General features: G+C 38.3%; 1 protein-coding gene across 20 annotated transcripts in view; it reads left to right on the plus strand.

Moving 5' to 3' along the window:
• The first annotated feature begins 894 nt into the window (after positions 1–894).
• The window catches only part of MEF2A (myocyte enhancer factor 2A), a 150,656-nt gene continuing 123,635 nt past the window's right edge, over positions 895–27,915 (plus strand). For 8 of the 20 annotated variants that reach the window (XM_008969868.6, XM_008969867.6, XM_063596941.1 and 5 more), the window contains exon 1: positions 895–1,403. The gene's annotated coding sequence lies outside the window, so the exon portion shown is untranslated. The remainder of the gene's footprint in view (positions 1,404–27,915) is intronic. The other 12 variants (XM_055098867.2, XM_055098868.2, XM_063596943.1 and 9 more) reach the window with 7 other exon arrangements.

Here is a 27,915-nt window from a genome sequence, read left to right on the forward strand (position 1 = left end):
TCTCCTAAAGACCTCGATAAACATAATCAGTAGCCCCCAGAAAACACAACAGCTGTCCCAAGCCTATCCCCTTTGCACCTATCTCAGAAAAGGCAACATGCAGAGTGGTCAGGAGTTCAAGTCCTCAGGGCCCTACTCTGAAGCTGTGACCCTGACAGGTCACTTTAGCGCTCAGCTTCCCTTTCCTCATCCGTAAAATGGGAATAGAAACTGAATCTGCTTCATGGGGCCTTGTAAGTATTACATAAGCTGTCATATGCAAAATGTCCATCACATAGTTTACCGCCCCAGGCATCCTAGAAACGATTAAGTCACGATAAGGAGGTTGCTACTGTCCTGGGACCCGGGGAGCTCGGCTGGCCAGTCCGAAAGGGCCTTCTCGCCCTCGAGACCCCTTCAAGTCCCCCTTTCTCTCCCGGCCCGGGTCCCAGAGTCCCCTTGTGCTTGCTCCTGAGGGTGACCTGCCCGTGCCCCGGGGCGAGCACAGGTGCGGCCCTGGCCACAATGCGGGCGTGGCGAGCCGACACCCGGGGAGGCCAAGGGCGCCTCGAGGGAGGGAGGGAGGCGGCTGACCCGGGTGTCCCGAAGGACCCGCCCGGCCCCGCCCCCGCCCCCGGGAGCCCCGCCCAGTCCCGTCGCGCCGCCCCGCCCCGCTCCGCTCAGCAGCCTCGCCGCCCCACCGCCCGGGTTGGCCGCCCTGGAGGCCACGCGCGGCGATTTGCCACGCGCCGCGTCACCGGGCCGCTCCCGGCCTGGGCTCCCGGGGGCTGGTCACGGAGGTGGCGGCGGCTGAGCGGCGGAGCGGGGGCGGCAGGGCGCGACGCCGCCGGGCCGCCCCGCCCTGGGAGGCGCCCGGGCCCTCATCAAGTGACCAGTATCCCTTCCAGGAGAACACGGTCCTTCAGAGGAAAGCGAGCTCCAACCCGCGGCCCCGGCGCCAAGCCGCCGTCATCTCCTTCCTGTGCCGGGTGATCGTCTCCTCACCCACCCGGAAAAACATAGTCCGCCCCCACGTCCTTGTGGAATAGCGCCCGCTTCCAAGCACCGTGACTCTCTTTGCCCTACCCTTGTCTTTCCCATTCCAATTACTCTAGAACCCACCGAGAGGATAATTCAGTCCTGAAAAGAAACTGACGGGGAGAGGCGAGGAAGGGAACCCAGGAGGGAGGGGAGGCAGGGCTGCGGAGGGACACCGAGGCGGCGGACGTAGTGCGCACGCGCAGCACAGAACGAGTTCCGGTCTGGCCGAGGCTTGTCTCCTAAAAATAGCCCCGGTGTGGGGATCCGTGCGCGGATGTCCCGGCGAGTCCCGGGCTGAAAGAGGCGGCTCCGGGCGGCGCGGAGCGCTGGTGGCGGGCCCGGGCTGCGGCGTGTGCGCGCCCGCCAGCTGCTCCGGAGATACGGTGAGGGCCGCGGGCAGCGGGGCTCAGTCCGCGGCGCCGGCAGTGCTGGAGGGGGGCGGCGTCTCGCTTAGGGGACCGAGTAGGGGTTGGGGTGGAGGTGCTGGGGCGGGGGACGGCGCGGCCGAGAGGGTCGCCCGGGGGGCTCCGGGGACCCCTGGACGAGGCCGTGTCGGGCTTGGAGGGGGCCAGGGTCGCGTTCGCGCATTGGCGGGGCGGGTAGGGTGCTGGGAGGCGGGTAGGGTGCTGGGAGGCGGCGAGGGGTGGTCGGGTCGGGGTCGGCGCTGAGGAGCTAGGCGCCCGGGGAGGTGGGGGCGGGGTGCCCTGAGGGCGGGCCGGGGGGGCTGGATGGGGCTCGGCTGGGCGGGCCGAGGGGAGCTCAGTCGCGCGGGCTGGTGGCGAGCAGCCTCCCCGGGCGCGCACCGCTTGGGGCCGGGGGGCGGTGGTGGACGTCGCCTCCTTGAAAGTTGAAGGAGTTCTCTGGAGACCCCGGAGCTTCTCCGAGGTGGTGCGCTCCGAGGGCCCTTTCCTTCCCCTTTTCCCTCCAAGCCCGGGGGTCTCCCCGAAGGGATTAGCCCCAAGTGCGGGGGGCCTTCTGCCCTGTTGGACTTGAAGAAGTTCCCCCACTTCTGCTTTGGGAGAAGATTGGTCCAACGGGGCGGAACGCTTAGGTACGAATTCTGTGAGTGTGTAGATGTCAGTGGCGGGGTCGGTGTTTGGGGCGGACACCTGCGGTTGCGGACGCCGGATCGTGCGGGGAGACGTCGCGGGGACAGAGGGGCTGCACAGGGAACCGCTGGCTGAACCCCTGCCATCCGGCTAGATCCCAGCACGCAGAAAATATTTTTTGTGTTAGAAACTTTGCTTTTTGGCTCGATTTCATGCCTTTGAGCAGTGAGGGTTAAAGTAAGTGAGATAGTGCAAACAAGTTTGGAAAAGGTGAGCAATCCTGAATAAGAAAACAGTTTTTCTTTAAAAGTGTAGCTGTAGAATTGTTGCTCACATCCGAAATAGATTCCTGAGCTGTGAAGCGAGCCTCCTGTTATGGTCCAGCAGGGAACCGTGTGTAGCTTGAATATAACATAGTGTTAACCTGCGTTTTAGTTTACAGTGAGATTGGGATTCCAATAAATGCCCTATTAGAAAGGCCTGCTGTGATGTGTTAACAATAGCATATGTATTTTTAAACAAACATTGTCTTAACATTTTTTCGGGTTTTTAGCGCAGTGTGTTTCCCTTGTGTCTTGTATCATCTATTACTATATGAAGAGGAGATTCTCTAAAGCTGTAATTAGGTGTACATTACCCAAGAGTACTTTCCCTTTAAGAATCCAGCTGTGTTGTTTTGGCAACTGCTAAGTACTCTAGTTGTCAGTTTTAGAATCTGTGTTACCTTGGCAGTTCTTGAACAGTCTGTGGAAAAGGTAAACAAAATAGTTCTTTTTTAAACATACAAAAATGACATTTCTTTTAATATGAATTTAGGAAGTGAGGATAAAAATGACTGCATTGTGCCTTTATGGCTTTTGTATGTACTCTGTGTGTGTGTGTGTGTGTGTGTGTGTGTATTTTTGGAGAGCTCAGTCTCCATTTCTTTTTCTGTAAATTACAACTTTTGTTTTAGGGAATCAAGAGTTTTCACTAAAGCAGGTGCTGATTTAGATTAGTTTATATTAAATGTCATAAACACACACCTGTATATCATAAAACATTAAGATCAGTATTTGTTATATGGTGACACATTAATTGACAATAGAATCACCTTTATTTTAATTCTCAGTGAGCATTGTTGCAAAAAGTTGTGATAATGGTGTTACAATAATCAAAAGTACTCTGAAGAGCTAAAACTGGTGATTTGAATGTTTGTAGACTCTAGATTAACAGTTTTGTTGAAGAGTGTGGTTCCAGTAGCTACTTAGTGAAGACAGTGACTGTGAAGTAATGGTGACCTCTCTAAACGCAATTATTTGCTTACCTATTTCCTTTAATTCACACTATGGTTATATATAAAATTGTGGTTTGATTTCATATTAGAACAAAAGTGTTAAAATTACACTTTACTTGCCTTCAAAAGTTGTTTAAAAAATTAAATTCTGGGGGGTGTTCAGTGGAAGGAAAATAGCTTATTGACACCCAGAAATAATTGTAATGTCACCATGTTGAATTAATGGTTTGAGAATAATTTCCTTCTGTATTCTTAGAGTTTGTTTTCATATGGGTATGTGTGACAAGGATTTTTTTTTGTAAATGCAGTTGGAAATAATCTCTTAAAAAGGTTGAGTTGTTTCAAATGGTGATGTTATGTTTTTCAAAGCAATTTCATTACAATTTGCCTTTTCCATCATGCATTGTGGGTTAATATTAATTTTATTAATATTCCAGCAATAGCAGTGTCATCCATTAATTGGCTACCAAAAAGAGGAATATTGCATTATATTCTGAGGGTGGTTAAGAAATTGTGGAAATGTTCATTAGAATATGATTTTGGAGTTTGAAATAGTCTAGCTAAATCTTTTCAGTAGATTTGTGTTCTGATTTAGGAGGAAGAAGCCATGAGGAAATTTGTTACTGAAAAATAGCATTATGCTTGTCAGGTTGGAAAACCATCTTTTTTCCTCCCTTTGCTGCTTTTAGTCTGGCAAGAAGAATGTAGTGTAATATACGGTGATGATGGGCCTGGATTTGGGGGCATTTCTAATTTCACATATTCTGTGTTTTCATCAGACCGTGCCCCGGTTACTCATGGTACATATGAATGTTTCAAAGTCTAGCTGAAGTTTTCTTTTATGCGATGACACTATGAGAAAACCATTTGTGGACCAAAAATGATCACTATTTCTTTTTTCTAGATAAGAAAGAAAATCTGTGGATTCTTAGTAAATGGAGAAGTGAGTGCCTTCTCTCCTAATGTTTAAATAATAAGTGTAAATATGGAAATCAGATCACCCTTTAAGCTGGATAACCTCATGCAAGAGAATGCTTTTAACATATGCTGATTTGCAAGCCCCAGTAAAGGAAGGCTGCTTGACTCTGTAGTCAGATCTTGATTCAGATCCAGCTCCACTGCTGACAGAGTTGAGATATCTCCTGTAAAATGAGATAGAATTACACTACCTGCCCCGTGTTGGAATTAAATGAGATAGCGAGTGTAAAAGTTCTAGCACACTGCCTGAAGCTTCATGTGCAAAAATGCGTATTGCCTGATCTCCCTGCATCCCTTCTGGCTTTTGTTTCTTCTTTCCTCTGAAGATTATGTAGGTACCCTGCCCAGTACCCATACGTTTAGTGTTTGTGACCAAAAGGATTTCGTAGAATGTATCAATAGAGAATGCTTAATGTGTTTGTTTTGGATAAAATATCCCAGCATCTTAAATTCATTGTCAGATTATACATAAAACGCTTAATTGGCTGTTTTAAAACATTAGAATTTTGATCTTCAACCATAGTTTGTTTCTAATCTCCATAATCTCCCCAAATATTTTTCTAAAGATTCAAGTTAAATATAAATAGTTTCCCAATCTTCAGTGAATTCTGTCTTTTAGGGATTGTCTGTGGGAGTGGTCTCTAAGATATGGTATTTAAAATTTAAAGTTAGAAGAATACTTCTGTAATCTACCTTGAATAGGTATTTTAAAATAGCTTAATTTCTGAAGAAAAGTTTTTAAATATTTTAATATTGAAGGTTATTTTAATATTTTAAAGTAACTTTAGTTAATCTGTAATTTTTAAAATACTTTTATTTGGTGTGAAATTAATGATTTTCTCGTGTATAGTTTATCTGTGTGCCTTATAATAAATGGACCTTGTGTCCAGTTTATTATAATTAAGAGTGTAAATCCATTTGTTAATTAGTAAATCTTACACATAGCACACGATATAGGTTGGTACTTATTTAATAAGTACTACATTTTTATATAGATGCTTTATACTTTAATAATATTTATATTTACAGAATTTAATTGATATTTACTGAATTTAATATTTTAATTATATTAATTATCTTAGTCGAGATGAAATCATAAGCATATGAGTTAAAAATATTAGATCCTTTGTGAGGTGGAATACCATATTTAAACATTGGTGTATGAAGGCAGGTAATTTACTTCATCATTATTTTAACAAGTGATGTTGATAAAAGCCAGAGGAACAAACATGGGTGAAAAACATATTAATTAATTAAACTTCTAGTAAATACCAACCCGGGCATGTCTTTTTATGGTTGTCTTGAATTAATACTAATTTTACTTCCTTACACAAAAATACAAACTTCGAAAACAAAATAAAGAAACAAGAAAACATGAAAACATAAAAACGAAACAAAGCAAAAACAAAACAAAAACCTTTAATATATGGACTTAAAAAAATTCTCACCATTATTAAAATTATATGCTTGAGAAAGGTTTTCAGTAGTGGTCAGTAAGTTTATACTGCATGAGCTGGACATTTTTACTTTGTTACTTTTGCGTGACCAGCAGCATGCATGTGCAGGTTGACTTGGATTCATTTGAGGCATGATTTGTGACACTTGGAACAAAGGGCTGCTTCCCATTCGACCTGGTAAGAGAAATTGTAACTTTTGGGCTTAATAAAACAAGCGGCTCTTGCATTGACTAATACTATATTTGCCTGTTTCACCTCTCGTCCTCATCCTTAGCTGTCCATCTTCTACATAGAAATTGGAATTATATTTCTAAAATTCAGATCTATGTGTCATTTCTTCTTAGAGAAAAAAAACAACTTTTGAAGGCGTATGAGATCAATAGAGTGGCAGTAATGTAAGGGATAGAAGATTGGCCTGTAAAATCAGACTTCCTGGCTGGGCGCGGTGGCTCATGCCTGTAATCCCAGAACTTTGGGAGGTGGAGGCGGGCAGATCACCTGAGGTCGGGAGTTTGAGACCAACCTGGCCAACGTGGTGAAGCCCCGTCTCCACTAAAAATACAAAAATTAGCCGGGCATAGTGGCTCACACCTGTTATCCCAGCCACTCTGGAGGCTTAGGCACGAGAATCGCTTGAACCCAGGAGGCGGAGGTTGCAGTGAGCCGAGATCGTGCCACTGCACTCCAGCCTGGGTGATAGAATGAGACTCCATCTCCAAAAAAAAAAAAAAAAAAAATCACAACAACAACAGACTTCCCATCCTAAGTTAAAATACCTACTGTTCTTACTGTGTTCTTACTTAGTTACTTACACTTTGTGTTCTTCGGCAAGTTCTTATGATTTTTGAGGCTTAGTGTATAAAATAGTAATTATAACATTATTTCATACAGTTTTTGAGAGGATTAAATGAGGTGTGTATTATAAAGTGCAGTGCCTGGTATATAACCTGCATCAATTTTCCTCCTACCATTACTATCGTTACTACTACTGCTATTGCTATTAGTCATGGCTCACTTTATAATATGATTCCATCGTGTCTTTTGAGGCTCATTTTCAGCCATCACCTTTCAGTTTCTATGCCCTAGTCAAAGCCAACTATTAGCACTAATCTGAAAAGGCCATATGTTTTCATACTGATGACTACTACTTTTATTTTTCCAGCCCAGACTTCTCTTGAGTTTGATATTCACTTGGAAGTCTAGTTGGAATCTCAAATATAATATAAATGATATGGGTAAAATATAGCTATTTTTTCCCTCTCCCCCAGCCTTCTTCCTACCCCTAAACCCTGGTGTCTCTGCTGGCATTCCCCATATCCATAAATGGCAGTACCCAAGCCAAAAACTTAAGATATTATTCTTGATTCTTTCCATTTCTCTTAAGTCCGATCCATCCCCGCGTCCTGTTGCATCTTCACAATTTGCCTTGAGCAGTCCACTGCTCTTAGTCTTCGTTGCCACCTCTTTATTTGAAGCCATCATTCTCTTGCATGAAGTACTGCAGTAATTTTCTAAGTGGGCTTCTTCTTTTTCTTCTTGCTCCACAGAAGTTTTTTTTTTTTTTTTTTCTTCACACAGCAGCCTGAGAATTATTTTAAGAGCCTACATTGGATCATATCATTTCTCTGCTTAAAATCTTCTGGTGACTTCCCATTCCTCTCAAAATCAAGTCCTCCATTCTGTGGCCTAAATGGCCCTGAATGAGCTTTCTCCTTCTCATCATTCTTCCCCTCATTCATCACATGTCAGCCACGAAGGCCTCTCAGTGTTTCTTAAACCCTCTGCACCCTTTTTTCTTTTAGGGCCTTTTGCACTTTCTGTACTCCCTCCTTGGGATATTCTTCAAATGTCTGGCTTGGCTAAACACTTTGGAGTTTGGCCCAAATCTCACTTCTCACTCAGAGACCTAATCTGACCATCCTATTTAATACTGCAGTCTGTCATTTTACTCTCTTACACAGATTATTTCCTTCAAGACAATTGTAATTTGTGTATACCTGGTTTGTTTAGTTAATGCTTATTTATGGTATTTGTCTATTACCTGAATGTAAACTCCATAAAGGCAGAGGCCTTGTTCATCTTACTCTTAGCTGTATCCCCAGGCATTAGCATGCCGCCTGGCATTTGGAAGATAGTAAATATTTGATGCTTCTGTATCTTTGTTCCTGTTTTTTGCCAATGATTGGAATGCTGTCTTGCACACATAGTTATAGTTATTGAACTACTTATCCTTTAAGTCTTAGCTCAGATGTCATCTGTGATACCAGTTTTAATCTCCTAGACAAAAGTTTTTTGCTCTTGCTCTTGTGTGCTTCTAAAGCCCATGATACATGCACTATTTGTAGAGTAAATCCCATGTTAGGTATTTAGAATATTATTTGATTATTTGAATATAATTGATGTCACTGTCTTCTATTAGGCTGAATTGCTATGTCAAGGACCAGCTGGCTCTTTTGTGTGCTCAGTATCTACCAACCAACCTATTATAGTAGATATAGTGAATTCTCAGTAAATGTTGAATTGAGTAGAAGTTGTCCTAATCGGCCGGGTGCGGTGGCTCACGCCTGTAATCCCAGCACTTTGGGAGGCCGAGGCGGGCGTATCACGAGGTCAGGAGATTGAGACCATCCTGGCTAACACAGTGAAACCCCGTCTCTACTAAAAATACAAAAAATTAGCCGGGCGTGGTGGTGGGCACCAGTAGTCCCAGCTATGCGGGAGGCTGAGGCAGGAGAATGGCGTGAACCCGGGAGGCGGAGCCTGCAGTGAGCCAAGATCGTGCCACTGCACTCCAGCCTGGGCAACAGCTAGACTCCAGCTCAAAAAAAAAAAAAAAAAAAAAAAAGAAGTTGTCCTAATCAACGGAAATAACCAACCACAGACCAGTTTTCCCAAATCACACTTTAAAAATCATAAAGGTACTTTCCAGATTATAATCTTACTTTATGTGTTTTCTATTAACGTACGGTCATTATTCTAAGGGCAGGAATTTGAGAGCTATGGAGCACAAGGGGCATTTCCTCAGATTCTATTTTGCTTTCTTGCTGGGCACTGAGTAGCCATCTTGTCTGAGGGAAGTATTTCCAGTTTGAAATGCATATCTCTGTTGTTCCTTACTAACCAACATCCCTTCTGGCCCTATTCCTTCCCTCTAGCTTATCCAACTAATTTCATATGTTTATAGAAAAGCTCCAAGTTGAGGGGGAACCTTATGGAAATTAACACAGTATACATGAAATACATTACTAATTCAGCTGTATTGCTAATGAAAATACATCAAAGAACTTTTGTAGCCAACATTAGGAACCCAGTCACCATTTGTAATAGTGAAAGTCATTCCCCATTCTAAATAGCTGACTTACAAATAGGCTTTTGGAACATACCCCATTTGTAAATTGGGGATTCCTTTGGCAAAATGTTTATTTTGATACTGAAAACCTTTTTGTTAATGGTGATAAACCTAATTGATGATATGGATTACGAAGAGAAAGGGAGAGAAGAGTCTAGGAGTTAAGGTTTTGTTTTTGTTTTCTTTCAGAAATGGCTTAATTTCCACAAAGTAAAGTTTTAGGGTTGACAGATTTTTTTTTTTTAATTTATTTCGGAAAAAAATCAAACCTAGAGAAAAGTTACAAGAATAGTACAATGAACTCCCATTTATATCTGCCGCAGATTCACCAGTTGTTACCATGTACCATATTTGCTTTGTCGTTCTTGCTCTCTTTTTATATTTGCAGAGTGGGTACAAAGTCTGGAAACAGAGATTATTATTTTATTTACAGTTTGAAACTCCTTGATTACATCTTCTGCCTAGAGCAGCTATTACCAGCCTTTTTGGCACCAGGGACCAGTTTTGTGGAAGACAATTTTTCCATGAATGGTGGGGGGAGGGGATGGTTTCAAAATGATTCAAGCACATTACATTTATTGTACACTTTATTTTCCATTATTATTACATTGTAATATGTGATGAAATACTTATACAACTCACCATAATGTAGAATCAGTGGGAGCCCAGAGCTTGTTTTCCTGCTACTAGAGGGTCCCATCTTGGGGTGATGGGAGACAGTGACTGATGATCTCATCAGGCATTAGATTCTCATAAGGAGTGCACAACCTAGATCCTTGGCGTGTGTGGTTCACAGTGGGGTTTGTGCTTCTGCGATAATTAAGTGTTGCCGTTGATCTGACAGGAGGTGGAGCTCAGGTGGTAATGCAAGCGATGGGGAGCGGCTGTAAATACAGATGAAGGTTCACTCACTGGCATGCCGCTCATCTCTTGCTGTGTGGCCCCATTCCTAACAGGCCATGGACTGGTACTGATCTATGGCCCCGGGGTGGGGACCTCTGGTCTAGAATATGTCAAAGATGCAAGTTTATTTAGTTAAAGTCAGTGGCAAAACATCACAGGTATGATTAAATTCAGGTTATATACAGGGATAGATGGAAATGCTATGTTAATGCACTGTGTACATTTCTAACAAGGAAACCTGACATGTTATTATCATTAACACATCAGGCATTGTTATATAATATCAAGAATCCACTGTGTAGATCTGTTTCCTCATCTCTTTTTCTCTTTTTTGTTCTCTTCCTATTAAAATTATTTTTATTGTTGAACCATTTGAGAGGAGGTTGCGCACATCAAGTTCCCTTACCCCTAAATACTTCAACTGATATCTCCTAATAAGGGCATATTCTTACATTAGTATGGGGGATTCAAGAAATTTAATATTGATCTTATTGTTTAATGTACAGTTCATGTTGAAATTTCTCCCATAGTGTCAATAATATCCTTTAATATTTTTCCCATTCCAATATTATACAATGCATTTTAATTATATCCCTTGTATTGTTTAATCTGAACAGTTCTTCAGCCTTTTTAATTTTTGGGTTTTGTAGAGTACAGACCCTTTGTTTTGTAGGATGTCCATCAGTTTGGATTTGTCCAGGTGCTTCTTTGTAATTAGATTCAGGTTTTGCATTTTTGGCAAAAATCCCATGTAAGTGATGGTATATCCTCAGTGCATCACATCATGAGGCAGTACGGTGTCATTTTGACCATGTTGTTGATGTTTATTTGGACCACTTAGTTAAGGTTTTACCTGCTAGTTTTCTCTATTACAAAAGGTATCATAGTCCCCTTTGTTATTACTGAATAATCTGTTGGAGACACTTGGAGACTGAAAATTTCCTCCTCCAAACGCTTACAGAATGGTTTTAGCATTCATTGATTACTCTTGCCTGAATCACTTACTACACAGAATTGCAAAATAGTGTTTTTCTAACCATCGTTCCCTCTCCATTTATTAGTGGGCATTCTAGTCTGTTTTAAAGAAGACCTTGTCCTATTCATTTTGATATCAATATGATATAATGGATTCTTTTTTATTAAGTAGGTTGTTTTCTGTTACCTGCCAGTATTCATTTTGATGTTCCAAATTAACCCACATTTGGTTAGTGGAAACTTCTTCACATTAACTCATTGGTTGTTTTAACATGCCCCCATCATTTGTTGAGCACTTTCTTGCATTCCGGACCAGTAAGATATTCCAGGCTCATCTTATGGTCATCTCCTGCTCTTGTCCTGGAATCAGTCATTACATTATTTCAAATTTTCCTTTATTGGGTAAGAGTATTTAGAAACCAGAAACCAGGCAGCAGGTATGCTATTGATATTGGAGTTTCATTGTTTTAGAGCCTTTTGGCTTATTAAGCTGAGAAATTTTGAATTTATGCTGATTCCTCGGGCAGTAGTTTGTAATTTATCTTTATAGTCCCAAAACTCCTAGGAGAAACTGTTTTCTTTGAAAGTGTTAACAATTTAAATAACTACTTTCACCGAATTCTTCTATTTAATTCTACAGTGGTTGGGTCTTGTTTTCCAAAACATTTTAAAACAGGAGTATGAATCCTGTTTTATATCTTTTACTTACTCAGTGAATATGTTCATAGTGTCTTGAGCGTGGTTGATTTGTCTTGAACAAGGTTGTTGTTTATAATTATAATAATGACCCAACATTATTTTTATTACTTTTATATGATAATGAACTATTCCTGTATTTGTTATAATATTTTAGTTAATTTTGTGGAAACCTTTCTTTTAAGTGAAGTGTTGATTTTATATATTTTGTTTTTAATAACTGTTATTCTAGAAGAAACATAAACTTTAGTTTTTTTGTTGTTTTTTTTTTTTGAGACGGAATCTTACTCTGTCACCCAGGCTGGAGTACAGTGGCGCAATCTTGGCTCACTGCAAGCTCCGCCTCCCAGGTTCACGCCATTCTCCTGCCTCAGCCTCCTGAGTAGCTGGGACTACAGGCGCCTGCCACCACGCCCGGCTAATTTTGTTTCTTTGTATTTTTTAGTAGAGACGGGGTTTCACCCTGTTAGCTAGGATGGTCTTGATCTCCTGACCTCGTGATCCACCCACCTCGGCCTCCCAAAGTGCTGGGATTACAGGCGTGAGCCACCACGCCTGGCCATAAACTTTAGTTTTTAACTTAAAAAATTTAAAAGCCTAATTCCTGAAATTAAAGTATATAATTAATGAACATCAAAATGCCTAATGTTGGCATTGGTGTTATACTGTTTTGTTCATTAGCAAGTAAAATAACCTTTCTGGGCATCACTTTAATTATACAATGATATGATAGCTAGATCCTTTTTAACTCTATGTTACACACTGTATATGTAATTAATGTTAAATTGTTTATGAAAGTGAAATTAAGTGCTATAAAGCATAGTGGAAGGAATATTATGCTTCTGATCCAGGAGTTATTCAGTTCAAATTCTTTGTAACTATTGTGTTACTTTGGCTTATATATTTTGTTTTTAATAACTTATTCTAGAAGAAACATAAAGATTTATTTCACAGTTTGAAATAACTGGTAACAACTGGTAACTTCATTACTTTATTCAGTCCACTGGGCTAGGTGCTGCGGAATACCAGTGAGCAAGGCTTGGCTTTCACGGTCAGGGGGGAGTGTGGACATAGATGATTTGTGCTTGATTTTGATGTGTAATAGATGTGTACGATGCAGAGTACACATCTGCAAGGGTAATTAACCTAGTTTCAGGAATGCCAGGAAAATAAGCTTTAATGTTGGACAGCTATATAACCATAATGTAAATGCCAAAACCAGGAAAGTAATACTGGTATGATACTGTTTACCTTTTCACTATGAAAACCTTCTTTTGAATTTAATCAGTTTTTCTTCTAATGGTGTTTATCTGTTCTAAGTTCTAAGTTTCAATCCATAATCCCACATTGCATTTATTCGTTGTGTTTCTTTAGTCTCCTGAAATCTTGATATTAACTCATTTTTTCTGTTGTCTTTATGATCTTGATGCTTTTTTGAAGAGTACTGGTCGTTATTTTGTAGAATGTCTTTCAATTTGGGTTTCTCTGATGCTTTCTTATGATTAATGTGGGATTATACATTTTTGGCAATACACCGAAGTAATGGTATCATATCAGGAGATATGTTTATATCAGGGGCTACAGGATGTCACTGTCTTATTACTAATGATGTTAATCTTGTTCACTTAATTAAGGTAATATCTGCTGATCTCTCCTCTGTAAAGTCATAGTGTAGTTGATAAATATTTTTGGGGAGATACTTTGAGATTATGCTAATTTCTGTTTTTTCTTCCAACTTTCATCCATTCACTTCAGCATTCATTGCTGGAACTTATCTGTGATACCTACTACTGTAGTATTAACCTCATGGTGATTTTGTGATTTCCTTGTTCCTTTCTCATTTATTAAAATTCTTCAGTGAAGAAGTGTCCCTTCTCCCTCGTTTATTTATTCATTCATTTATATCAGTATGGACTCAGAGGTTTTTATTTTCTAGGTTGCAATCTGATGCTGTCGCTTATGTTACTGCTCAGATCGTTCTGCTTTGGCATTGAGAGCTCTGTCCGGTTGGTTCCTTGTCGTTTTTACATGCTCCCTTCAGCTTGAAAGCTCTTCTTCACTTTCTGGTACTGAAAAGTTTCTGAGAAACTTCAGGCTCATCTTGCATTTTACCAGCTCCAACCCTGTAATCATCTTCTTTTCCACAAAGCCCTGGCTCCTTGTTTTGGGGGATAGCATTTAGAAACCGAGATCTGGGTACTAGGACTGCCGCTCATTGCTACTGGGGAGTCTTTTTCCTTCTCAGCAGACAGAGCTAAGAAATATGTGTGTATACGAACCCACACATTTACTCACATCCACAGTCAATTCTGCTATAACGCAGCATATTTATTCCCCAAAATCACTATGTGTGCATAATCATGCAATGAAAGCCACAGGGTTCGTGTGATCAATGAAATTAGAGAAATAGCATTCAAAAACTTTGTCACTGACACAGTAAAAGAAAGGATTGGAACTTAAACCTGATTAAAACAGTGGCATGGTTTTAGACATGTTAAATCATTAAGGAATATATAAGTACATGATAAATGTGTTACTTTACCATGAAAAAGGCATGAAGTTTGCTTATGTGAGTGTCCTAAGGTGTGTGGCTTTTGAGTTACTGTGAAATGGTGGAAGGAGAGTTGTCAGATGAAACCTAACACCAGATGTGGATAGATGGGGCTCATAACACATGACCTGTGGTAGCTCATTTTCATTTGAATCACTTCTTTCTTGGGTGCCTTGCAATTTAGTCTTCATTTCTGTACTAATGTTGTATTTTTTCCCATTTCTTGTCTGAATTTAGCCACCTTTTAAATTGCTCTTTGTATTTTGTCCATTTAGTTTTTAGATTTCTGATTCACGGTAGTTTTCATATCATCAAATGCTTGTTTGAATGTATTTAATTCTGTTTAGAATATTGGCTTATAGTTTTTTTTTCTGCTTTAGGGTTTTTTTTTTCGGTCAGTGGAGGGTGGGGCAGGGTTCCTTGCTGGATATGTACCACATTCTCTTTCTTAATTTTCTGGACTTTATTTTTCTTTTGTCCTTTTTTTTGAGACAGAGTCTCACTCTGTCACCCAGGCTGGAATGCAGTGGCGTGATCTCAGCTCAGTACAACCTCTGCCTCCCAGTTTCAAGTGATTCTTGTGCTTCAGCCTCCCAAGTAGCTGGGATTACAGGCACGTGCCACCACGCCTGGCTAATTTTTTGTATTTTTAGTAGAGACGGGGTTTCGCCATGTTGGCCAGCCTGGTCTCGGACTCCCGGCCTCAAGTGATCCACTTGCCTCAACCTCCCAAAGTGCTGGGATTACAGGCGTGAGTCACTGTGCCCAGCCTTGTTTATTTTTATAGTATTGAGTGTTTTATAGTATTCCTAGTTTATTGATTCCCTCTTTTGTCAGTATAGAGTAGTCCTATTACTTCAGTGATTTTCATTTGTTTCAATGGTTGGAGAAGAGTTGTGGGACTTGCAATTTTATGAGTCTTTTAAGGTCTTGTAGGACCTTAACTATTCCCTTTTCTTTTTCCTTTTACCTTACAGTTACTGAAGAACAGTTTCCTCTCCCTTTTGCCCATTTTTGCCTGCTGCCAGAAGCTGTGTGTTTCGGTGCGCCTCTTTATGTGGCCCTTTAAATCAAGAGAATTTTGAAATTCCTTCCCTGTAGTCTGTGTTCTGATCTCTCCAGACACTTCTCCACTATTTTCAGATTTTAGGGTGGGTTTAATATTTCTGATGATCTTTCCAGATGATCCTTAGGTCTCATGGCTAGCCTCTTGCCACAAAGCTTTGGGGTTTCGGATGGATGAGAGTTTGGGGGATCAGTCAAAGAGCTGGGGTGAATGACAGTTTGAGGGATCAATGGCTGGGATTTGGTGACTTCCCCCGCCCCCCTCACAGTTTTGCATTGTCAACATTCTTTGTCTTCAGGCTGTGCTGTGTGGTTTGGAATAGAATTTCCTTTTCCTTTCTTGTTTTTTCACATGGTTTAGGGATAGTATTTTAGTGCATAGATACACTTGCACCAATGTGGCAAGTCTTTACTTTGAGAGGGATGAGGAAAACCCATTGACTTATCCTGCCCATGTTAATAAAGCTTTTAGTTATGAAAAGACATAGGCAGTCAACTTCCACTGGTGAGCTAGAGTCTCCGGAAAGTATTGTGGAGGAGGAGAAATAAACTACATTTAAATGCCCTTACTTCATTCTGATAACGTGCAAATACTGGTTCTGGGTTATTGCAAGTCTTACTGCTTTTTCTGAAAAGCAAGGTTATTCAAAGGTTTGTGTCTATAATATAAATAGGAAATGGCTTGGTTTTATTATATGAAGGAGTTATAGGCCTGTATTTGACCAAGGGCTTCCTTTGGTACTTTTTATTTCAATGTCAATCTAACATAAGATGTTTTCTGAAAAGGTAACTTCTAAACTTGTGAATTGGTTTGGTAGATGTTAGCTTTTTGAAAATTAAACTTCATTACCTCTTTATATATTTATTCTACTTTTGGTTTTCTTGGTTTTATTTTATGGTTTTGACAGTTGTTCCTTTCTTCCAATAAATGGTAGGTATGATGTTATTCCTTGACTCTACACTTGTTATTGTGTTTAGTAAGATGGCACTAAATCTGTTAGGTAGCTTAATTAGTTCTCTTTTATGCCTTTTATCTATTTTTTTAACGTGAGAGATTTAACATAAAGTTGGAATTGTGTAGAAGTTCTTTATGCTTGGTTTTCCTCTATAAATTAGTTGCTTAAAATATTTATTACTTGTGAACATTTTTTTCCTTAGAGATAGTGAGTAGTCTGTCAGTATTTTCTGTTGGAGTAAGAAATAGACTTAACTTCATTAGTCATTATACATTTATTTTTGTAAAAATATCAACCAGAATTAAAGGGCATATTGGCTTTTAACATCAGAATTCTATCATAATATAAATTAAAATCTTTTGCTATTAATGACACAGCTTTGGAGTTATCCACATGGCTTTCAAATGTTGTTCAAAAGCAGTCGGTCTCCATGCCCATGTGTCTGTCATTGGGACTTCATTTATGAGCTTTCTTTTTTTTTTCATAGTTTCCACAAGGCTTAATGACTTCTCAGACTCATTATACCTTCATTTCCTCATTTGAGTGATCATTTGCCAAAACTCTTTCTTTTTATTGACCTCCCGTTTTTTTCTTTCAACTGGTAAATATGGATCATCCCCATACAATGGCCTAGGCTCTGGTTCCCCCAAACCCTTCCTCTTTTGGACTCTGTCCCTTATCTGTTTCTCACTGTTTTAGTGATTATTTCTATATTGTTGATTCTGAAATGGAAACATATATAAGATATAGCTCTTTGCTTCTAGGAGGTAATGGTTTAGGCAGGGTAAAATCCCATTAATTACTAAGTGATGTGTAAATCTTACACATGATAATGGATTAGGGAGTTCAGGAGAGGAAGAGTTTGGAGGTGTTCAGGGAATGCTTCACGGAAGGATTGACATTTGAACTGGATATCAAGTTTTATTGTCAGAGTTGTGGAAAAAATACACCACATAGAACAGTTTGAGCAAAAGAGCCAAAACAGAAAAAGAAGAGCTGCTTGTTGGACACAGTTTGGCTAGATTGGAGGGTTTTTCAGAAAAAGAGATGGTAAAGTGGGAAAGAGAGCTCGAGACCAGTTTTTAGTGCCGCTGGAATGTTCAGCAGTTTAAATTTTGTTCTTCAGGTAAAAGAAAAAAAAGAGCCATTGACAGTTTGTAATCGTGGAAGTGACCAAAGCCTTCTTTAATATGCCCATATAAGATAATGAAGATAATGTATATGTCCTTTCTTATTATTAACATTAATAATGATTAATAAAGCTTGGGGCCTTAAAGAATAATGCTGAAGATACTTTTTTAGAAAGCATAGTGATAGGCTCATTCTTTGATTGTTTGAAGGGAATTGGTAGGAATACACAGCTTTCGAGTGGAAGATGGGGGTAAAGATTGTCCTTTCGTCATTCTTCCTTGTATCCCGCTTTCTTCTTGATTTCCTTTCCCAGGCCAGACTGTGCTGTCCTTGAAAACTGGATTCCTTCTCATTAGTAGTTTTTCTCTTTTAAAATCCGATAGTATTTTTTCTGCCTTACTGTATTTTTCATATTTGACCTTATACTAAGGTAATAGATGTATACACACTGCATTGAAGGCTTTTCTGCTTGTCTTATTTCTTCTTGTATTCTCTTCATGTAGCATCTCAGTGAAAATGTGGTATGTAAATGAATCCTTTACATTGCTGTCTTACAAATGACTCAGGATTTTACGCTTTGCAAAGTCGCTATTCATCTAGCATTTGGACTGAGCTGAGCTTTCGACATAGTGGCTTTAAAGTCATCTCTGTAGCTCTGCTGGTCTAGATAAGTAGTTGTCAGCCTTTTTCTTCTGTGAGATACAGTAGGTAAAATTTTGACATGCATGATGCACTCCCTTGACTTTTATAGCAGAGAGGTCTAGTATTACAGTAATTTATAATTGCCGCAACTATCCTGGGATATGTTGTAGATAGAACAGTTAGTAGGTAATGTGCAATTCTTAGGGCAGTAGCTATAAATCACCCCAGTTCTCTTCCACGGAAGAAGGGATATCATAGTGTAAGCAAAGGGGATGTTATGAGGATAGTCTGAAATAAACTCATTTTTCTTTTAAGATTCAAACTAATACTTTAGGAGTGTCACATTACTTGTAAGAGAACTCCCAAGTTGTTATGTTCATCTGTCAAGTTAGCTTTAAGACCTTTTGGAATTTTTATTTTCCATTAGTTCAGGTGCTTTTTGTTCGTTTTAAATAGATAGAACCCTATTTCAATATAGATTAGATTGGTAGTTGGGATTATACTCCTGGATTCTATTTCATTTCTCTGAGCTTTAGAGTTTGCATTCCTCAAATGTCCTCTGAGGCTTCTTCCAGTTCAGAACTTTAGGAAGTTGGTGAATATCATGAATAGAGCATCCAAACTTTTTCTACATTCTGGTTAAAAGCCTTATTAATATGGAAACCTGTTTGATAGACTTCGACACTTTACTAGATTGCTTAACCAAAGTCATGCATATTTGGCCATTATGTGAAGTACAAAAGATTACATTTTAAAGTGTTCCTGTTTTTAAAGTTTGTGTTTGTGTGTGCTTCTTGTTACAGGTGTTTGGGTGGTTGAGGACTGTAAAAGTGATGGATTCCAGTCACCATATGCCTGAGAAGGAATACTGGGAGTATTAGCTTGTACCATGATACTGAAGAGTAGGGCAAATAGAAACTTAGCATTTGGGAAGTCACATCCTCAATCTGAAGAATTAAAATTCTAATGAATTTGTAATTGATAATATGTATTAATAAATATTAGCCTTAATATTTATTACAGGCTAATATTAAGTTTAATGTGGAAACTTTCAGTATGGTTACTGATTATAGATTTGAGGTGGTAGTAGTGATAATTTATTTGGGAAAATACAATAGGTACAGTCATGAGTCACTTAATGACAGGGATATGTTCTGAGAAATGCATCATTAGCCAATTTTGTTACTTTGTGGACGTCATAGAGTGCACAGTATTTACACAAACTTAGATGGCACAGTCTACTACACACCTAGGCTATATTTGGTATAGCCTATTGCTCCTAGTCTACAAACCTTTACAGCATGTTACTCTGCTGAATACTGTAGGCATTTGTAACATAGTAGTGCGTATTCGTGTATCTAAACATATCTAAACGTGGAAAGGGTACAGTAAAAATATGGTATAAAAGATAAAAAATGGTAGACTTATATAGCACAGCTCCATTATAATCTTATGTGACCACCGTCATTTATGTGGTTCATTACTGACTGAAATGTTGCTATGCAATGACTGGGGAATGTCAGCCAATATGTGGATCACTGTGGAGAAGATGTTAGATACCCCAAGGCAGTGATACAGAAAATCTGAAGACACTCTTAGGTTTTTTATTGTAAGAACAGAAGCTAGAAATGAACACATAGATTCATGTGAAAACTTGTGTACAAATGCTCATGGCAGCATTAGTCATAATAGGTAAAAAGTTGAAATCACCCAAATGACCATCTGTTGATGAAAGAATGCATAATAGGTTGTATTTCCACACAAGGGAATATTACTCAGCAATAAAAAGGAATGAAGTGTAGATACGTGCTGCAACAGGGATGAATCTTGAAAACATGTCAAGTGAAAGAAGCCAGCCACAAAAGACCACATATTGTGTAATTCCATTTGTATGAAATTTCTGGAATAGGCAAATCTATAGAGACAGAAAGTAGGTGTCCCACTGCCTGAGACTGAGCCATAGGGGGCTGTGGTAGGCATAGGGAATGGGGAGTGAGTCCTAATTAGTACTGGGGTTCTTTTAAAGGGTGATGAAAATGTTATGGAATTAGATAGTGGTGAGGGTTGCACATACCTGAGGATATCAAAACATTCAAGTGTATGCTTTAAATGGGTGAATTGTATGTAAATTATATCTCAATAAAGCTACTTTCTTTTTTATTTTTTCAGAAAAGAACGGAAGCTGTTTGAACAGATGTTTTGGGCCTTTGGGTAGTTGAGTGGATGTAGATGGAGGTGGAAGGGCATGGGGGGGATAATGCGTATTTCTTGGCATTACTGTGTTATCACATTGTCACACAAATGCTACCTTCTCCTCCATCCACTAGCTAAGAATGTAATAAGTTGTGTTTTAGTGGAGATTGTATAAAAACCTATCTTTTTAACCTACCTAGCACTTGGGCTGGAATTGTGCTTTATTCTAGTTGACAGGATTAATCTTACCATTCTCTTATCTGTATTTTTTAATATTAAATTCAGATGCTTTCCTATTTTCAGGGTTAAGGTTATACAAAATTGTGTTCTGCCCATCTGTCTATCCTACACCCTCCTTTGCTGTTTGTTCATCCCTATTCAAGTTTGTGTCATTTTTCTTTTTTACCTCCTGTAATTGGAACAATCTCGTTTCGTGAGTGTGTATAATCACTTTCTTCCTTAAATGCTTGCTTGTGTGAAATTTTACTGACTTAAAGATATTGTTTCCTGTGAATTAGTATCTATTTATATGTTTTGAAATAAATCTGTTATTTTAAGACCTTATTAGTTTTTTTAAAAAAATTATAGTATTCAGCTATTTAATGATTCTAAATATATTCCAAAACTTCTAATTTGGCTTTTACTGTAATATTTGCCTTTCTGATGTCTTGGACACAGTGACGACTTTTCAATAAGAATGTCATTAAGAAATTAGTCATGTGTACCACAGTAAATACTTGGTACTTAAGGAGTTTTTAGTGTATGCCAGTCACTGTGCTAAGCACATTACATGCTTATTTAATTCTCACAACTGAACTTATGAGGTATAGATATTATACTATTTATAGATGAGGAAACAGACTCAAACAGTAATGCTGATTGTTCTTGGTGTTAACTTTGTGAAATCACAAAAATCTTTTAAATTATAGCTTTCCAGTGTTGAGGAGTGGCTTTCATAATGTATGAATTGTGGATCTTTTTGTGTTCTTCGGTGGTATCTTAAAAATTTGTAGGTTTTTTTCCTAAATGGAATCATGCAATAGGTATTCTCTAGTGTCTGGCTTTTGTCCCTCAGCAAAATGTTTTCGTGATTCATCTGTGTTTGTATCTATCAGTAGTTTGTTCCATTTTTCTGTTGACTAGTGTTCCTTTTATATTTAAACTACAATTTCGCTGTTTGCCTTTCATGGACTTTTGGTAGTATTATGAATAAAGTTGCTATGAAGATTTGAGTACATGCCTTTGTATGGACATATGCTTTCATTTTTCTTGGGTGAATATTATACCAAAGAGTGGGATTTCTGGGTCACATGGTATATGTATCTTTTATTTCATAAGAAACTGTGCAACTGTTTTCCAAAGTAGTTGTATGATTTTACAGTCCCATCAGTAGTAAATGAGAGTTCCAGTTTCTCCATATCTTCACCAACACTTTGCATTGTGAGCCTTTTTAAGTTGAGACATTTTAGTGGATATTTACTTGTATATCCATATCGTTTTAATCTCCACTTCTTTGATGACTAATGATTCTAAATGCTTTTCATTTACTGAGTGGCTCTTCATACATCTTTTTAAGTTTAATGTTCACATCTTTTGCCCATTTTTAATAGGGTTTTTTGCCTTCTTATTACTCAGCTGTAAGACATCTTTATATATTCTACATAGAAGTCTTTTTTTCATTTTCTCCATTATGTTGTGAATATTTTTATCCCTTAATGGTATCTTTCAAAGAGCAGAAGGTTTCAATTTTGATGAAGTGCTGTTTGTCAGTTTTCTCCCTTATGGATACCTGCTTTTTTGGTGTCCTATCTGATAAATGTTTGCCTTACTTGGGGCAGTGGGATTTTTGTTCAAACTATAAAACTTTGAGAAGTTTTATAGTTTAGCTTTTATTTATAAGTCTACAGTTCATTTTGAGTTAACTTCTGTGAATGTTACGAGGTAATGTCAAGGTTCAAGTATCATTTGTTGATAAGGTTTTTCTTTTCCCCTTGAATTACCTTGACATCTTTGTTGAAGATCAAATGACCGTATTTGTGTAGATTTATTTCTGGATTCTCTGTTATGTTCCATTGATGTATGTATTTTGTTATTACAAGAGCACACTGTATTAAATAGTCTTAAAATCAGGTAGTGTAAATCCTTCAACTTTTTTTTTTTAAATTATACTTTAAGTTCTGGGGTACATGTGCAGAATGTGGTGGTTTGTTACATAGGTATACATATGCCATGGTGGTTTGCTGCACCCATCAACCCATCATCTGCATTAGGTATTTCTCATAATGCTATCCCTCCCCTTGTCCCCCACCCCACGACAGGCCCCGGTGTGTGATGTTCCCCTCCCTGTGTCCATGTGTTCTTACTGTTCAGCTCCCACTTATGAGTGAGAACATGTGTTTGGTTTTCTGCTCTTGTGTTAGTTTGCTGAGAATGATGGTTTCCAGCTTCATCCATGTCCCTGCAAAGGACATGAACTCATCCTTTTTTTATGGCTGCCTTTGTTTCTTTTAAAATTGTTCTGGCTGTATTATAAATTTTTAATTTTTTTGTCAATCTTTACAAAAATGCTTTCTGAGATTTTGACTTAGATTGTGTTGAATCTATAGATCATTTTAGGGAGAATCAGTATCACAACAGTATTAACTGAGTGTTCAGCTCCATGAACATGGTATATAATTATTTTTGTAGGCCTTCCTTAATTTCTTTCAGCAGTGTTTTCTAGTATTCAGAATGTTAGTCTTGCACATGTTGTTAAATTTGTCTTTAAATATTTTCTGCTTTTGAAACTAATATAACATATTTTTACAAAACTTAATTTTATATTTTCATTACAAATATGTAGAAATACAGTTGATGTTTAATAGTGATCTTGTATCCTATACCCTTGCAAACTCCACTTCTTAGTTCCAGTTACTTTATTGTAGTTTTTTTTGTTTTTTACTGTGTGTGATGTTTGTGAATAGAACCTGTTTTAATTCTTCCTTTCCAATCTGGATGCCTTTTCTTTTTCTTACATTATTCCACTGCTTAGGACCTTCAGTAAAATAGCAATTAAAAATGGTTAGAGTGGACATTCTTGTTTTGTTCCAGTCTTAGAGGGGGAAATTAGTCTTTTACCATTAAGTATGATCTTAGCTGTAGGTTTTCTGTGGATGCTCTTTATAGGTTGAGGAAGTTGCCTTCTTTTTTAGTTTGCTGAGGTGTTTTGTTTTGTTTTGTTTTGTTTTGAGACAGGGTCTCCTCTGTTGCCCAGGCTGTTGTACAGTGGCACCGTCATGGCTCACTGCAGCCTCGACTGCCTGGGCTCAAGCAATCCTCCTGCCTCAGCCTCCTAAGTATTTGGAACCACAGGCGTGTGCCACCACACTCAGCTAATTTTTTTTTTGTTGTTTTTTCTTTTCTTTTCTTTTTTTGAGAAGGAGTCTCACTGTTGCCCAGGCTGGAGTGCAGTGGCACGATCTTGGCTCACTGCAACCTCTGCTTCCTGGGTTCAAGCAATTCTCCTGCCTCAGCCTCCCGAGTAGCTGGGACTACAGGCACACACCACCATGCCCAGCTAATTTTTGTTTCATATTTTAGTAGACTCAAGGTTTCACCCTGTTGCCCAGGCTGGTCTCAAACTCCTGAGCTCAGGCAATCTGGCCATCTCACCCTCCCAAAGTGCTAGGATTACAGGTGTGAGCCACTGCACCTGGCCTTAATTTTTGTATTTTTTTGTAGAGATGGGGTTTCACTATGTTGCCCAGGCTGTTCTCAAACCCTGGCCTCAGGCAGTCTTCTTGCCTCAGCCTCCCAAAGTGCTGGAGTTATAGCCGTGAGCCACTGCACCTGGCCAGTTTGCTGAGTTTTTGTTTTTTTTTTTTAATTTTTTCCTGAATGGGTGTTTTGTTATTTCTCTGTGTCTATTGGAATTAATCACATGGGTTTTTTTGGCATGTTAATGTAGTGAATTACATTGATTTTTGAATACTGAACCAACCTTGTATTCCTGAGACAAACCCCATCTGTACTGATATTTTCTTTACATATTTTGCTGGATTTGACCTGCTAATATTTTGTTAAGAATGTTTGCCTCTATACCCAAGTGACACTGGTATGAAGTTTCTTTTACTTGTGGTCCTCTTGCCTCATTTTGGTATCAGGGTTATTTATACTGGCCTCCTTAAATATGTTAGAAAGTGTGTCCTCTCCTTCTGTTTCCTGAAGAGATTGTGTACAGCTGATATTAAATCTTTAGATGATTGAAGAATTCACTAGTGAAACCATCTTGGTTTGGAGTTTTCTTTGTGGAAAGCTTTTAAATTACGAATTTAGTTTATTCGATACAGAATTATTTAGACTTTTCTTTCTGTGTCAGTTTTGATAGTCTGCATGTTCTAAGAAATTTTATCTACTTAAGTTGTCAGTTTTATTGGCATAAAATCACCCTTAGTATACTTTTAATGTTTGCAGCATTTGTAGTGATGTCCTTTCTTTTATTTCTGATGTTGGTAATTTGTGTCTTTTTTCTTGACCAGCCTAACTAGAAGTTCTTTTCAAATAACCAACTTTAATTGATTTTATCTAGTTTGTCCCACATCTCTGTTACCATTTTCTACTTTTGTTATTCCCTTACCTCTACTTTTAGTTTAATATGCTCCTTTTTTCTAGTGTCTTAGGGTGGAAGTTTGGAATGCTGTTAAACCATTATTTTTTCTTCTAAAATATGCACTTAAAAGCTGTAAATTTCCAAGTACGTATCTTTAGCTTTACCCTATATAATCTAATCATGTTTTTGCCATTTAGTTCAATGTATTTTTAAATTTTTAAATGATTTATTTGATCCATGAGTTATTTAGAAATCTTAATTTCCAAATGTTTGGAAAATGTCCCAAAATAGAAATGTCCCCCCCCAAAAAAATGTCCTTTTTGTAACTGATCTTTAATTCTTTTGTGGTCAGAAAACAGTTTCTATGTCATTTCAGTTCTTATAAATTCATGTGTCTTGTTTTATGGTCCAGCATATGTTCTTTGTTGTTGATTGTACCAAGACACATGTACATTTTCATGTTTGTTCTTATGTGGTTGGTTGTAGTATTCAGTTAAACCAAGGTGGTTTATAGTGTTGTTCAGGTCTTATACATCTTCACTGATTTTCCATCTACTCATTTTACCAGTTAGTGTGAAGGAAGTATTTAAATCTCCAGCTGTAATTGTAGATATCTATTTCTCCTTTTAGTTCTGTCAGTGTTTGCTGTATGTGTTGTGGAACTTTATCATTGGCTGCATAAATGTTTAGAATTATTTTGTAGTTTTGATAATTTGAGACTGTAAGCATTATGAAACATATTCCTTCTCCTAAAATCTTCTTTGTCTGATATTAATATAGGCACTGCTGCTTTTAGGATTAATGTTTATATGATATATCCTTTTCTATTTTATGTTTCCTATCTGTGTTAATTTAAAGTGATATCTTATAGACAACATATATATAGTTGGGTCTTGTTTTTTTACTTAATCTGACAATCTCTACTTTTAATCTAGTATGACAGTCTCTACTGTTTAATTGAGGTTTGTAGATAATATATATTTACTGTAATTATTGATATAGTTAGATTTAAGTGTACCATCTTGCCATCTTTGTTTTCTACTTGTCCTACCTATTTTGTGTTTTCTTTTCCTCTTTTTATACCTTTTTTGGATTACATATTTAAAAAATATGCATTCCATTTAATCTACTTTCTTGGTTGATTAGTTTTATTTTATGTATTTGGTAGTTGCCGTAGGGTTTTACAACATGAATCTCGAACTTATCGCAATCCACCTTCATCACTTTAGAAATAATGTAAGATCCTTACTGTAGTGCACTTCCAGTTTCCTTCCCTTCATTCTTTTTGCTTTTGTCATTGATTTTATTCTACATGTTATTACCATACATTATTACTACTTTTGCTTTAGATAATCAAATATCTTCTTAAAACTTAAATGTCTTATAATTTGTCACGTTTACCATTTGTTACTCTTTCCTTGTGTAGAGCTAGGTTTCTATCTGCTCTTTTAAAAAATTTCGTAGACTATATCTTAGAGCAGTTTTAGCTTTACAGAAAAATTGAACAGAAAGTACAGAGTTCATATATACTACCCCAATCCCACCCTTTGCAGGTTCCCTCTTGTATTGGTGTGGTACATTTGTTGCAACTGAGGGCTGATACATTATTCTTAGCTGAGTCCATAGTTCACATTAGGGCTCACTCTGTGATGTACAGTTCTACCATTTTTCTGCTTCTTAAAACTCTTCCTTCAGTGTTTCTTGGATTGCAGGCCTCCTGGTAACAGATTGTCTCAGCTTTTGTTTGTTTGAAATGTCTTTATTTCCCCTTTATCGGTGAAGAATATTTCTGCTTTATATAGATTTTAGCTTACAGAGTTTTTTTTTGTCCTTTCTAGCACTTTACAGATGTAATTCCTTTGTTGTAAACTTGTTGCATTACTCTTGACAAGGAGTCTGGTAATTATTATCTTTGTTCCTCTGTGTGTAATGTGTCTTTCCACTTCTTTGGCTTCTTGTAAGATTTTCTCTATATGACTGGATTTCTATTATGTGCCTTGGTGTGGTTTCTTTGTGCTTAATCTGCTTTATGTATGTTGAGTTTCTTGAATATGTGTGTTCAGTTTTCCTCAAATTTGGACCTTTTTCTGGCCCTATTTCGTCATATATTTTTTGTTTCTCCTTCCTTCTGCAGTTCCAATTACATTATGTTTAGGTTGCCCTTGATCTTCTCACAGGTTCTTCATAATCTGTTTTTGTTTTGTTTTGCTCTTTTTGATGTTTTTACATCTTCAATTTTGTCATCTTTTTTTCTGCAGTTTGATCTACTGTTAATTCCATCCAGTTACTTTTTTGAGATACTGCATTTTTTATGTTTAGAAAATGCATTTTATTCTTTTAAAAATCATTTTCTTTTTTGTTCCTTTAAAAAAATCCTTTAATATATTTATAATATTTTGAAGTTTGTGCCTTTAAAGACACCCTGTCTTGCTTCTGGGCTTCTTTCTTTTATCGGATTTCCCCCCTGGTGGTGTGGGTCACACATTTCTTCATTTTCTTACATTTAGTAAGTTTTGATTGACTCCTGGACATTCATCACACTGTTGTCTGGATTTTGTTGATTTCCTCTGAAGAGATTTTAATTTTGTTTTGGCAGACTGATAAATTTCTTGCAGATGTGTATGAACCTTTTGAGCTTCCTTTTACACTTTGTTCTGGCAGATCTAGTGTAGCCTTTACTGTAGGACTAGGTTAGCACGCGGCGGTGCTGCTGCTGCATTTTCTACTGATTGCCCAGGTTTCTCTGGGTGGAACTTGAGCATTCTGCAGTCTTATGTAATCTTTGGGAACTTTTTTTTAATTATACTGCTTCCTGATCATTGTTCTTTGCCTGGCCTTGTGAATTTCACTTTATTCATGCACACATTCAATGAAAAACTATAGAGCTGTGTTGTTACATGTGGTAGCCATTAGCCATATGTGGCTCTTGAGTGTTTGAATTATGGTTATTCTGAATTTAAATGTGCTGTATGTGCAAAACACACTGTGTTAGTCTGTTTGCATTGCTGTAAGGGAATAACTTAGACTGGATAATTTATAAAGAAAAGAGGCTTATTTTGACTCATAGTTCTGCAGACGTGCAAGAA

The sequence above is a fragment of the Pan paniscus genome, chromosome 16 (genome assembly GCF_029289425.2).
Source record: "Pan paniscus chromosome 16, NHGRI_mPanPan1-v2.0_pri, whole genome shotgun sequence".
In the NCBI taxonomy this organism is placed as follows: Eukaryota; Metazoa; Chordata; class Mammalia; order Primates; family Hominidae; genus Pan; species Pan paniscus.